Genomic DNA, 11,870 nt, shown 5'->3' with positions numbered 1-11,870 from the left:
GTAGCAGAGAAGGGCGAGAAGAGAGAGAGAGACACAGACGAGAGAGAGAGACAGACAGAGAGGAGCGGAGAGGAGAGAAGAGGAAGAGACGAGAGACGAGAGAGAGAGGAGGAGAGTACCGAGGACGGAGAGAGAGCAGAGAGAGAGAGGAGATGAGCCAGGGTGAGGAGTGAGTGAGAGAGATGAGCAAGAATGATGAGAGGGCCAAGTGTCTTCGTTTTTTGTCAATTCATTGACCCGGACCCAATCAATTCATTTTGCTGCATCTACTCGCGACCGAGAGAACAGGCGGATATTAGACTTCGCTTCGTTCTGTATTAATGCTATCAATTATTACAAGTCATGTAGAGATCAGGGATAGAAATTTTCGCTTCTTATTCGTTTCGCTGCCTTTGCCAACCAGGACGAATGAAGTAGAAAGTCTTCCTTGCAATGTGCAATAAGTCTTAACCGTTGACAGGGCTCAGCTTTGGATTAAAAGTGGCGGATTAGTAGGTTGTGGATGTAGTAGCGTTGTGTGAAGTAGTAGGTGGGTAGATGTAGTAGGTTGTGGAATTGTAGTAGCGTGGATGTAGGTATGTGAGTTAGGTTGTGATCGTAGTAGGTTGTGATGTAGTTGTATGTGTAGTTGTGATGTTAGTAGGTTGGTGGATGTGTAGGTTGTCGGATGTAGTAGGTGTGTGGATGTAGTTAAGCGGTTGTGGATGTAGTAGGTTGTGGATGTAGTTAGGTCTGTGGAATGTACGTGTGGTGTATAGGTTGTGGATGTAGTTAGGTTCTTTGGATGTGATAGTAGGTTGGATGTAGTATGGTGTGGATGTAGTAGGTTGTGGATGTGTAGGGGTGTGAATGTGTAGTTTGTGGATGTGTAGGTTTGTGATGGTAGTAGGTTGTGGGTGTAGTAGGTTTGGGATGGTAGTAGGTGTGGACTGTATGTAGGTGTGGATGAGTAGGTTCAGCTGAATGTAGTACGTAAGGTTGTGGATGTAGTAGGTTGTGGATGTAGTAGTGTGGATGTAGTAGGCTTGGTGGATGTAGTACGTAAGGTTGTGGATGTAGTAGGTTGTGGATGTAGTAGGTTTGGGATGTTACTTATAGGTTTGGTGGATGTAGTAGGTTGTGATGGTAGTAGGTTGTGGACCGTGTGTAGGTGTTGGAGGTAGTAGGTTGTGGATGTTAGTAGGTTGGGGATGCCAGTAGGCTGTGGATGTAGTAGGTTGGTGGCATGTAGTAGGTCTGTGGATGTAGTTAGGTTGTGGATGTAGTAGCGTTGTGGATGTAGTAGGTTCGTGGATGTACAGTTAGGTTGGTGATGTTAGTAGGTTGTGGATGTGTAGGTTGTGGATGTAGTAGGCTGTGGATGTAGTAGGTTGTGGATGTAGTAGGTTGGTGGATGTAGTAGGTGGTGGATGTAGTAGTGTTGTGGATGTCAGTAGGGTTTGACTGGATGTAGTAGGTTGTGGATGTAGTTAGGTGTGGATGTAGTAGGTTGTGGTGTAGTAGGTTGTGGATGTAGTAGGTTGCTGGATGTAAGTAGGTTGTGGATGTAGTGGTTGTGGATGTAGTATGTTGTGGATGTAGTATGGTGGTGGATGTAGTAGGTTGTGATGTAGTACGTAAGCCGATGTGGATCGTCTAGTAGGTTTGTGATAGTAGGTAGGTTGTGGATGGAGTAGAGTTAGGGGATGTAGTAGGTTGTGGATGTAGTAGGTTGTGGATGATAGTAGGTTGTGGATGTAGTACGTAAGGTTGTGGATTGTAGTAGGTTGGGGATGTATAGGTGGTGGATGTAGTAGGTTGTGGATGTAGTAGGTTGTGGCATGTAGTAGGTTGTGGATGTAGCTAGGTTTGGACTTGTTTTTATGTAGGTTGTGGATTGTAGTAGCCGTTGTGGATGCTAGTAGGGTTGTGCGATGCTAGTAGTTTGTGGATGTAGTAGGTTGTGGATGTGCTAGTTGGGATGTAGGTAGAGTTGTGGATGTATTAGGGTTTGGATGTAGTAGGGCTGTGGATGTAGTAGTGTTGTTTGGATGTATGTAGGTTGTGGATGGTATTAGTTGTGGATGTAGTAGGTTGTGGATGTAGTCGGTTGTGGATGTATTAGGCTGTGGATGTAGTAGGCTGTGGATGTAGTAGGTTGTGGATGTAGTAGGTTGTGAGATGTTAAGTAGTTAAGGTTGTGCGATGTGTTAGGTTGTTGGATGTAGTAGGTGTGGAATGTAGTAGCTTGTGGATGTAGTAAGGTTGTAGGATGTATTGAGGTTGTGGATGATGTAGGTTGTGGATGTAGTAGGTTGTGGATGTAGTAGGGTTTGTGGATAGTGTAGGTTGTGGATGTTTGTAGGTGTGGATGTTAGTAGGTGTGGATGGTAGGTAGGTTGTGGATGGTAGTAGGTTGTGGATGTAGTAGGGTGGATGTGTGGTTGTGGAATTTAGTTAGGTTGTGGATGTAGTAGGTTGTGGATGGTTAAAAAAAGTTTTTAGGTTGTGGATGTAGTTAGGTTGTGGATTAGTTAGTTGTGGATGTAGTAGGTTGTGGATGTAGTAGGTTGTGGATGTAGTAGGTTGTGGATGTAGTAGGTTGTGGATGTAGTAGGTTGTGGATGTAGTAGGTTCGTTGGATGTAGTAGGTGGTGGATGTAGTAGCGTTGTGGATGTAGTAGGTTGTGGATGTAGATAGGTTGTGGATGGTAGTAGGTTGTGGACTGTAGCTAGGCTGTGGAATGTAGTTAGGTTGTTGGATGTAGTTAGGTGGTGGATGTAGATTAGCGTTGTGGGAATGTGGTAGGTTGTGATGTAGTAGGTTGTGGATGTAGTAGGTGTGGATGTAGTAGGTTGCTGGATGTAGTAGGTTGTGATGTATGTAGCGTTTGTGGATGTAGTAGGTGTGTGGATGTAGTAGGTGTGGATTGTAGTAGGTTTGTGGATTTAGTAGGTGTGGACATGCTAGTAAGGTTTGTGATGTAGTATGGTATGCATGTAGTAGGTGTGTGGAAATAGACATAAAAGTAGGTTGGGATGTAGTAGCGGTTGTTGGATGTAGTATGGTGGGTGGATGGAGTAGCGTTGTGGGATGTAGTAGGGTTGTGGATTAGGTAGTTGTGGATGTAGTAGGAAGGTTGTGGATGTAGTAGGTTGTGGATGTAGTAGGTTGTGGATGTAGTACGGTGAAGGTTTGTGAGATGTAGTAGGTTGTTGGATCGTTAGTGGTTGTGGATGTAGTAGGTTGTGGATGTAGTAGGTTTGTGGATGTAGTTAGGTTGTGGATGATAGTACGTGAAGGTTGCTGGAATTGTAGTAGGTTGGTGGAGTAGTAGGTTGGGATGTAGTTAGGTTTGTGGATGTTAGTAGGTTGTGGATGTAGTAGGTATGTGGACTGTAGTAGGTGTGGATGTAGTAGGTTGTGGATTGTAGTAGGTTGTGGGATGTAGTAGGTTGGGGATGTAGTAGGTTGTGGATGTATTAGCGTTGTGGATGGGTGTAGGCTCGTGGATGTAGTAGGTTGTGGATGTAGTAGCGTTGTGGACTGTATTATGTTCGTGGTGTAGTAGGTGTGATGTAAGTAGTTGTGGATGTATTTAGGGTTGTGGATGTAGGTAGGTTGTGGATGTTAGTAGGTTGTGGATGTAGTAGTGTTGTGGATGTAGTACGTAAAGGTTGAGGATGCTAGTAGAGTATGTGGATGTAGGTAGTGTTGTGGGTGTAGTAGGTTGTGATGTATTAGGTTGGTGGATGTAGTAGAGGTTGTGGACTGTAAGTAGGTTGTGGATGTAGTAGGTTGTGGATTGATAGTAGGTTGTTGGATGTTAGTAGGTTGTGGATGTTAGTAGGTTGTGGATGTAGTAGGGTTGTTGATGTAGCTAGGTTGTGGATGTAGTAAGGTGGTTTGAGATGTAGGAGGGTTGTGGATGTAGTAGGTTGCTGGATGTAGTAGGTTGTGGATGTAGTAGTGTTGTGGATGTAGTAGGTGTGGATGTTAGTAGGTTGTGTGTAGATTAGGTTGTGGATGTAGTAGGTTGGGTGGATGTAGTAGGTTGTGGATGTAGTAGGTGCGTGGATGTAGTAGTTGTGGATGTAGTTAGGTTGTGGATGTAGTCGCCGTTGTCGAATGTAGTAGGTTGTGGATGTAGTAGGTTGTGGATGTAGTACGTAAGGTGTGATGTAGTAGGTGTGGATGTAGTAGGTTGTGGAGCTAGTAGGTTGTGGTGTAGGTAGGGTTGTGGATTAGTAGGTTGTGGAATGTAGGTAGGTGGTGGATGTAGTAGGTTGTGGATGTAGTAGGTTGGGATGTAGTAGGTGGTGGATGTGTAGGTTGTGCGATGTAGTAGCGTTGTGGGATGCTAGTAGGTGTGGATGTTATGTAGGGTTGTGGATGTATTAGGTTGTGGATGTAGTACCGGTGGTGGATGTAGTACGGCTTGTGGATGTAGTAGGTTGATGAATGTAGTAGGTGGTGCGATGTAGTAGGTTGTGGATGTAGTAGGTTGTGGATGTGTAGGTTGTGGATGTAGTAGTTGTGGATGTAGTAGGTTGTGGATGCAGTAGTCCGTTTGATGGATGTATAGGTGTGGATGTAGTAGGTTCGGGATGTAGTAGGTTTGTAGGATGTAGTAGGTGCGTGGTATGTAGGGGGTAGGTTGGTGGATTGTAGTAGGTTGTGGATGTAGTATGCGTTGATGGAGGTAGTAGTGTGTGTGGATGTAGTAGGTTGTGGATGTAGTAGGTTGTTGGATGTAGTAGGTGTTGGATGTAGTAGGTTGTGGAATGTAGTAGGTTTGTGGATGTAGTAGGTTCGTGGATGTAGTAGGTTGTGGATGTAGTTAGGTTGTGGATGTAGTAGGTTGTGGATGTAGTTAGGTTGTGGATGTGTAGGTTGTGATGTAGTAGCGTTGTGGACTGTAGTAGGTGGGGGATGTAGTAGGTTGTGGCACTGTAGTAGTTGTGGATGTTAAGTAGGTTGTGGATGTAGGGAGTGTTTGTGGATGTAGTAGCGTTGTGGATGAGTAGGTTTGTGGAATGTAGTAGGTGTGGATGTGTACGGTGTGGATGTAGTTAGGTTGTGGAATGTAGTAGGTTGTGATGTAGTAGTGTTCGCTGTGATGTAGTAAGGTTCTGGATTGTAGTAAGTGTGTGGATGATAGTAGTTGTGGATTGAGTAGGTTGTGGATGTAGTAGGTTAGTGGATGGTAGTAGGTTGTGATGTAGTAGGTTGTGGATGGTAGTAGGTTGTGGATGTAGTAGGTTGTGGATGTAGTAGGTTGTGGATGTAGTAGGTGTGTGGATGTAGTAGGTTAGGTGGATGGTGGTAGCGTTTGTGGATGTTAGGTAGGTTGTGGATGTAGTAGGTTGTGGATGTAGTAGGTTGTGGATGTAGTAGGTTGTGGATTGTAGTAGGCGTATGCTGCGATGTAGTAGCGTTGTGGAATGCTAGTAGGGTTTGTGGATGTAGTAGTCGTTGTGGATGTAGTAGGTTGTGGCATTGTAGTAGGTTTGTGGATTAGTAGGTTGTGGATGTAGTTAGGTTGTGGGATGTAGTAGTGTCTGTGGATGTAGTAGGTTTGTAGATGTAGTTAGGTTGTGGATGTGTAGTAGGTTGTGGAGTAGTAGGTTGTTGATGTAGTAGGTTGTGGATGTAGTAGGTTGTGGATGTAGTAGGTGTGGATGTAGTGGTTGTGGACTGTAGGTAGGGTTGCTGGATGTAGTAGGTTGTGGATGTAGTAGGCTTGATGGATGTAGTGGTTTGTGGACTGTAGTAGGTTGTGGACTGTAGAATAGGTTGTGGGATGTAGTAGGTTGTGGATGTAGAGTTGTGGATGTAGTAGGTTGTGGAGTGTAGTAGCGTTGTGGATGTTAGTAGGTTGGTGGATGTGTAGGTTGTGGATGCTGTAGTAGGTTGTGGATTGTAGTAGGTTTGTGGATGCTAGTAGGTTGTGGATGTAGTAGGTTGTGGCATGCTAGTAGGTTGTGGGATGTAGTAGGTTGTGGATGTAGTAGGTTGTGGATGTAGTAGGTTGTGGATGTAGTAGGTTGTGGATGTAGTAGGTTGTGGATGTAGTAGGTGTGATGTAGTGCGTTTGTGGATGTAAGTAGGTTGTGGATGTAGTTCGGCTGTGGATGTAGTAGGTTGTGGATGTAGTTAGGGTTCGACGCGATGTAGTAGTGCGGATGTAGTAGGTTCGGACGGTAATAGGTTGCGGAGTGAGTAGGTTGCGGATGTAAGTAGGTTGCGGACTGTAGTAGGTTTCGGATGCTAGTAGGTTGCGGATTAGTAGGTTGTGGATGTAGTAGGTTGTGGATGGGTAGTTGTGGATGTAGTAGGGTTGTGGATGTAGTAGGTTGTGGATGTATGTAGGGCTTGTGGATTGTAGTAGGTGGTGGATGTAGTAGGGTTGTGGATGTAGTAGGTTGTGGATGTAGTAGGCTGTGGATGTAGTAGGTTGTGGATGTAGTAGGTTGCCTTTCTGACGATGGTTCATTAATATATTAATATTTGATTACTTAATCCCTGTTGATAAAACTCTGCATTTCATTGCAATCAGTTCTTGCTAAACATGTCTCGTGTCAGGGCTAACAACAAGCCTTCTATAATCGTTTACATGTGGGTTTAAAAAAAGCCGTGGCTACGCGACCGGTTCCGGACGAGGAGCCGCTGGGCTACGCGTGCGGGACCATCCAACATCACACTCTTGCGACACGCGCACGCATGATTGGCGCAATGGACGCTCTCCTGCGTGATTGCGAGTGTGTAGTGTGTCGGCGTGTGTTGGTGTGTGTGAGAGAAGAGAGAGAGAGAAGAGAGAGGGAATGTGTATGTGTGTGTATGATGAGAGAGAGAGAGAGAGAGAGAATGTGTATGGTGTGTGTGTGTATGCTGGAGAGAGAGAGAGAGAGACGAGGAGAGAGCTAGAGGGTGTGTGGTGTGGGATCTTCTGGTGTGTGTGTGTGTGCGTGTGTGTGAGAAATAGAGAGAGCTGTGCGTGTGTATGAGAGAGAGAGAGAGCTGTGCGTGTGTGTGAGAGATTGAGAGAGAGAGAGAGCGAGAGAGGACGGATGAAAGGATAGACGGCAGCAGTGCATATATTCAAGATATATTGTATATTTACGGCAATCAGCAGAGCGTCCCGTTGCGCAATCATGCGTGTACGCGAGTCACGCAATCACTGTGTGAGTGGATGTCCGGATGCGTAGCCTGGAGGCTAGGCGACCGGTTCCTGACGCGTCGCCACTGCGTTAAAAAAATGATGGTCAACCCTGAGATTTAAGGCCTGCTTGTTAATGATCTTCGTGTACTTATTTTTTGTCCCCGGGGAGTTGTTTTTATTGCTTTGTTTTTTATTCACCTCATCAGTTGAGGATTTGTAACTGCATATAAGTGGAACAGAGACTTTTATTGCACAAATACAATACGACTTCAATACATTATGATGCAATATGAATGCAATACAATACGTAACAATATAATACAATACAAATGCAGCCAAATCTGCGTAAGCAGACATTTCTGTAGAAAGGAAACCTGCCTATATAAAGAACCATGTGTGTTTTCCTTGAGTGGCAGTTACACAGCGAAACCACCTCTTTATTAAGGACATTTTTGAGATTTCCTTTGACTGACTCTGCCCACCTTGCAATGCAAATACGTTCGTGCGTGTTAATGTTGTGCGCGTAACTTGCAGGTCTGTCAACATGGATCTTGCGCTTGCGATCGACGAAACGACCGTCGCACTGAATCTGTTCCTCAACAATAAATTCAGCGAGGCGAAGGAGCGCATGCGGTCATGGTGAGAGCGTGTACTAGTGTTGTCAATCGGTTGTAATTTCGTAATCGATCATCGGTTGGACCCAAGTAACCGATGATCGGTTACAATCGATGATCGTGACATCACTAGCGTGTACACACACGGTATAAGTCCACGGCCGTCGTCGGAAACATTGTCCGCATGTAGTTACGGCGTCACGAGTCTAAACCATCGTAACTTTTGACAAGATGCGTAAAAACTTATTAGATTCGAGAACTTTTCTAGATTCTCTTAGACTCTTTTAAAGTTACAACGCTATGTTCGTAACAATCTATGATGTTTACGACAATGGGCCGGTGACTATAACCGTATCATATAATCTGAATGAAAAGTGTGTCGTATAGAGAAGATAGTTCTTCTCAGGTTAATCTATAGTCATCAACAATGAGTGCGGCAATGCAGCGGAATGAATGTGGCCACGGTGTGGGAGTTTACCTACAGAAATGTGCACCTGGCTCCCATGGCAAATAATTGGAAAATCCACCCCATAAAGAAGATAGTTGTCATCAAATTGATCCATCGATTCCTCAATGATAAGTTCAGTGATGGTAGGCAGCGGATGTGACCGCAATGAAATAGTCTGTGTACAGGAACGCGCACCTGACTCCACACTGCTGTCCAAATCCACCACATTATTGGGTAGATACTTTGATCGACAAATTTGTTTACCCTTCTCAGTTTAAGCTATTCCTTTGCTCCTGAACGGTTTGTGCGATTCGAAATGGGCTTGAAGTGGATGGGAGTTCCTCCGTTTGACTGCCTTGCGGGTCGCTAGATATGTGTGGGGGAGACGGTCAGATACACATCAAGTTAATGCTGTAAAATGCTGCATGAGGGTGTGGCTCATTGAATAGGTTCGTGCAGGGCCACGTGAAAATGGCTTAGACCATGCTCAAATCCAAATCACGCAGTAACGTTCAAGATATTCTCTGTAATATAAACCTGTAAAGTATTTTTTTATCTATAACCATTGCAATAGATTTAACGTTGCTTTCGTGTCTGTACATTGTCAGGGCTGACAGGAGCATGTACCATGCACTTGGCTACGGGACCATCATGTATTTGCAAGCCACCCTCACCTTTGATACGGTAATCTATGTCTTGCATTAGCTGTTGCGTACAATGCTTATAGCAGAATGCATATCATGTGTGTTTACAGTAATTTCGAAATGAGATTATATTCGCAGTTACATGCATTTTTTCATGAGTATAAGTCAACAGCAAAGCTCAATGGTACTCGTCCAGGGTTGTTTTTTTTTAAACATAGTATATGAGCTGACAGAATCAGTAAAATAATGTTTCTTGCTCAGTTTTTTTCCATCTTTTACTATTTACAGAGGGATATTCAAGCTGCAGTGGAAATAATAAAGGTATCATTGGAAGTTTGCCAACGATTCCGTCGAAAGGATGGTGTTATCAATTCTTTATCTAAGATGGTTAAGCGACCAGACTACAACCTTTACACTGAAGGTAGGAGAATTTCTCATTATACAAACACGAAAAATGCGTGGTGTGGCGCATTACAGTGCTATAATGAGAGGACTATTATGCTGGTGACATTATGTACAAAATCAACCCCGTGTTAACATACATATATCTATAAAAATCTGCTTTTGGTATTTCCCCGGTGGCGGCATAGATATATATATATATATATACAAACACATATATATACAACAGCCACGTGTCTCTAAAGGAGGCGTTTGGGGTTTCCTCAAGTTGCCCTCATATAAAAGTATCACTGCAGTTACACAGTGAAACCACCTTTATGTAACAGCCACGTTAGGAGAATTTTCGGTTTTCCTAAAGTTGCCCTCTTATTAGCTCACCTGAGACATCGTCAAGCTGAGCTATTGCCATGGGTCGTCGTCCGTCCGTCCGTCCGTCCGTCCGTCCGTCCGTCAGTCAACATTTCGCTTCGCGTCAACGATAACTCAGGAACCCTTTGGCCGCAATGTTTGAAATTGGTAAGTTGTTACTGCTATGCTCCCATATTAAACGTCTTATTTTGAAGCATGCCAGTCGACTACTTATCGAGCCATGCAATTTTTTGGCAAAATGGGAATTGCCATTAGTCAGTTTCAGGTTCAACGGATTTTGCTCATTTTTGGTATGTGATGATAATAAGGGCTAAGGGTTTTAATATAAAAAAGAAAGAAGAAATTAGTAGGGTTTGGCAATTATATGCGCATATTATATAGCACACAAACAGTCTGTTGTGTCACACTCTCTCTCGTTCGTTTTTACAAGATTTCATTGACAATATACTTTAATGCAAAATTGGTATTTCCTCTCCACCCTGCCGATAAAACGTCTTATATTAGAGTAAAGATTTACAAAACATGTCGGAACGCAGCATTAACCTATTTATTTCAAACGCCATCGCCTACAAAGCCGGGTATAGCGCGCATCTACGGTCACAAATTGTGATTCATTTTGGTTTATAAATTATTATTGCGATATACAGATGGCAATCGTTTCTATAATGTACGTCGATGGTTGCTCAATTAAAACTGACTTCTTCTTACTCACTCATTTGTGTCCTTTTTTGTGGTGAGCTACAGTGTCATTGACACTTTCATATAAAAGTATCACTGCGGTTGCTAGCGTAAGCATGGGGTGGGGGCGGTGCACTCGCCGCCGCGATCTTTCGCTGGACGTCTGTGCGACGATGGCTGCCATCGTCTGTGTTTGCAGAGGAGGTGCATGCGGAGCTGTGCTATGCGGAATGCCTGCTGGAGAGAGCCCTACTCACATTCATACAGGACGAGAATCTGATCAGCTTCGTGAAGGGCGGCTTGAAAATACGAGCGTGCTACCAGTCCTATAAGTAAGTCTGCGATATATAAGCGATATATCTGTGAGTGATAAATAATGAGTGATAGATATAAGTCTATAAGTGAGTCGAGCGTTGGGTGATATTCGTGGATGAGTGAAGTTGACACGGCACGGTCATGTGTTCGTCCTTGGTGAAATTTTACGTGGTGTTATCGCGTATTTACGTATTCTTGCGATAATGTGGTAGCGGTTGGTGCTTTGTGTTTGTTGTCGGTGGGGGCAGTACAGTGTACTGTGAGTTTCCACATTATGGGTGGCTTCCAAAATATTGATTATATGTCGATCGGTTGGAACTCGGAACATGTCCAGTTCGAGAAGCGTGGGGTTGTGTGTGTGTGGGTTGCAGTTTGCATATCGCGTTCATAATTACCAAAATGAACAACGTAAGATGGCCTCATGTTCGTACAGCCAGTGGTGCGTTACTCTGCAGCTCTTTGCTTAGTAAGTAAAAACTAGCAATCACTGCAGAAAAAAAAATTGCAATGCGAAAATTCATCGGTGTTCCTAAAAATTACTCGTTCATTTCTTCAGAACTATTGCCATACGAGTAATATTATTACACACGGATTTGTGAAAATATTTCCAACGAATGTTTGTATTTTTTACAGCATGCAGAGAGCATCTGCAGGTGTTGCTCTTTTTACATAAATAATATTGTCACATACTAATTTGTGATTTTCGATGAATGGTCATATTTTTTTCAGTTCTCAGAGAATGCCTACAGATGTTTTTGTTGTTATAATAATAACATTGTGACATATAAATACGTCTAAAAATGCATCCGACGAATGGTCGTATTTTGTGTGTGGCCTGCAGAGAGTGCATGCAGGTCTTGTTGTTATATAAATAATATTGTCACACATCACACGAATACGTGATAATGCATCCGACGAATGGTCAGACCTTGTTGTTACATGAATAATATCGACACACATCACACGAATACGTGATAATGCATCCGACGAATGGTCAGACCTTGTTGTTACATGAATAATATCGACACACATCACACGAATACGTGATAATGCATCAGACGAATGGTCAGATCTTGTTGTTACATGAATAATATCGACACACATCACACGAATACGTGATAATGCATCAGACGAATGGTCAGATCTTGTTGTTACATGAATAATATCGTCATACATGACACGAATTCGTGATAATGCATCAGACGAATGGTCAGATCTTGTTGTTACATGAATAATATCGTCATACATGACACGAATT

Source organism: Priapulus caudatus, unplaced genomic scaffold (genome assembly GCF_000485595.1).
Source record: "Priapulus caudatus unplaced genomic scaffold, Priapulus_caudatus-5.0.1 Scaffold97, whole genome shotgun sequence".
Classification (NCBI taxonomy): Eukaryota; Metazoa; Priapulida; class Priapulimorpha; order Priapulimorphida; family Priapulidae; genus Priapulus; species Priapulus caudatus.
Note: the sequence above shows the minus strand (reverse complement) of the source record.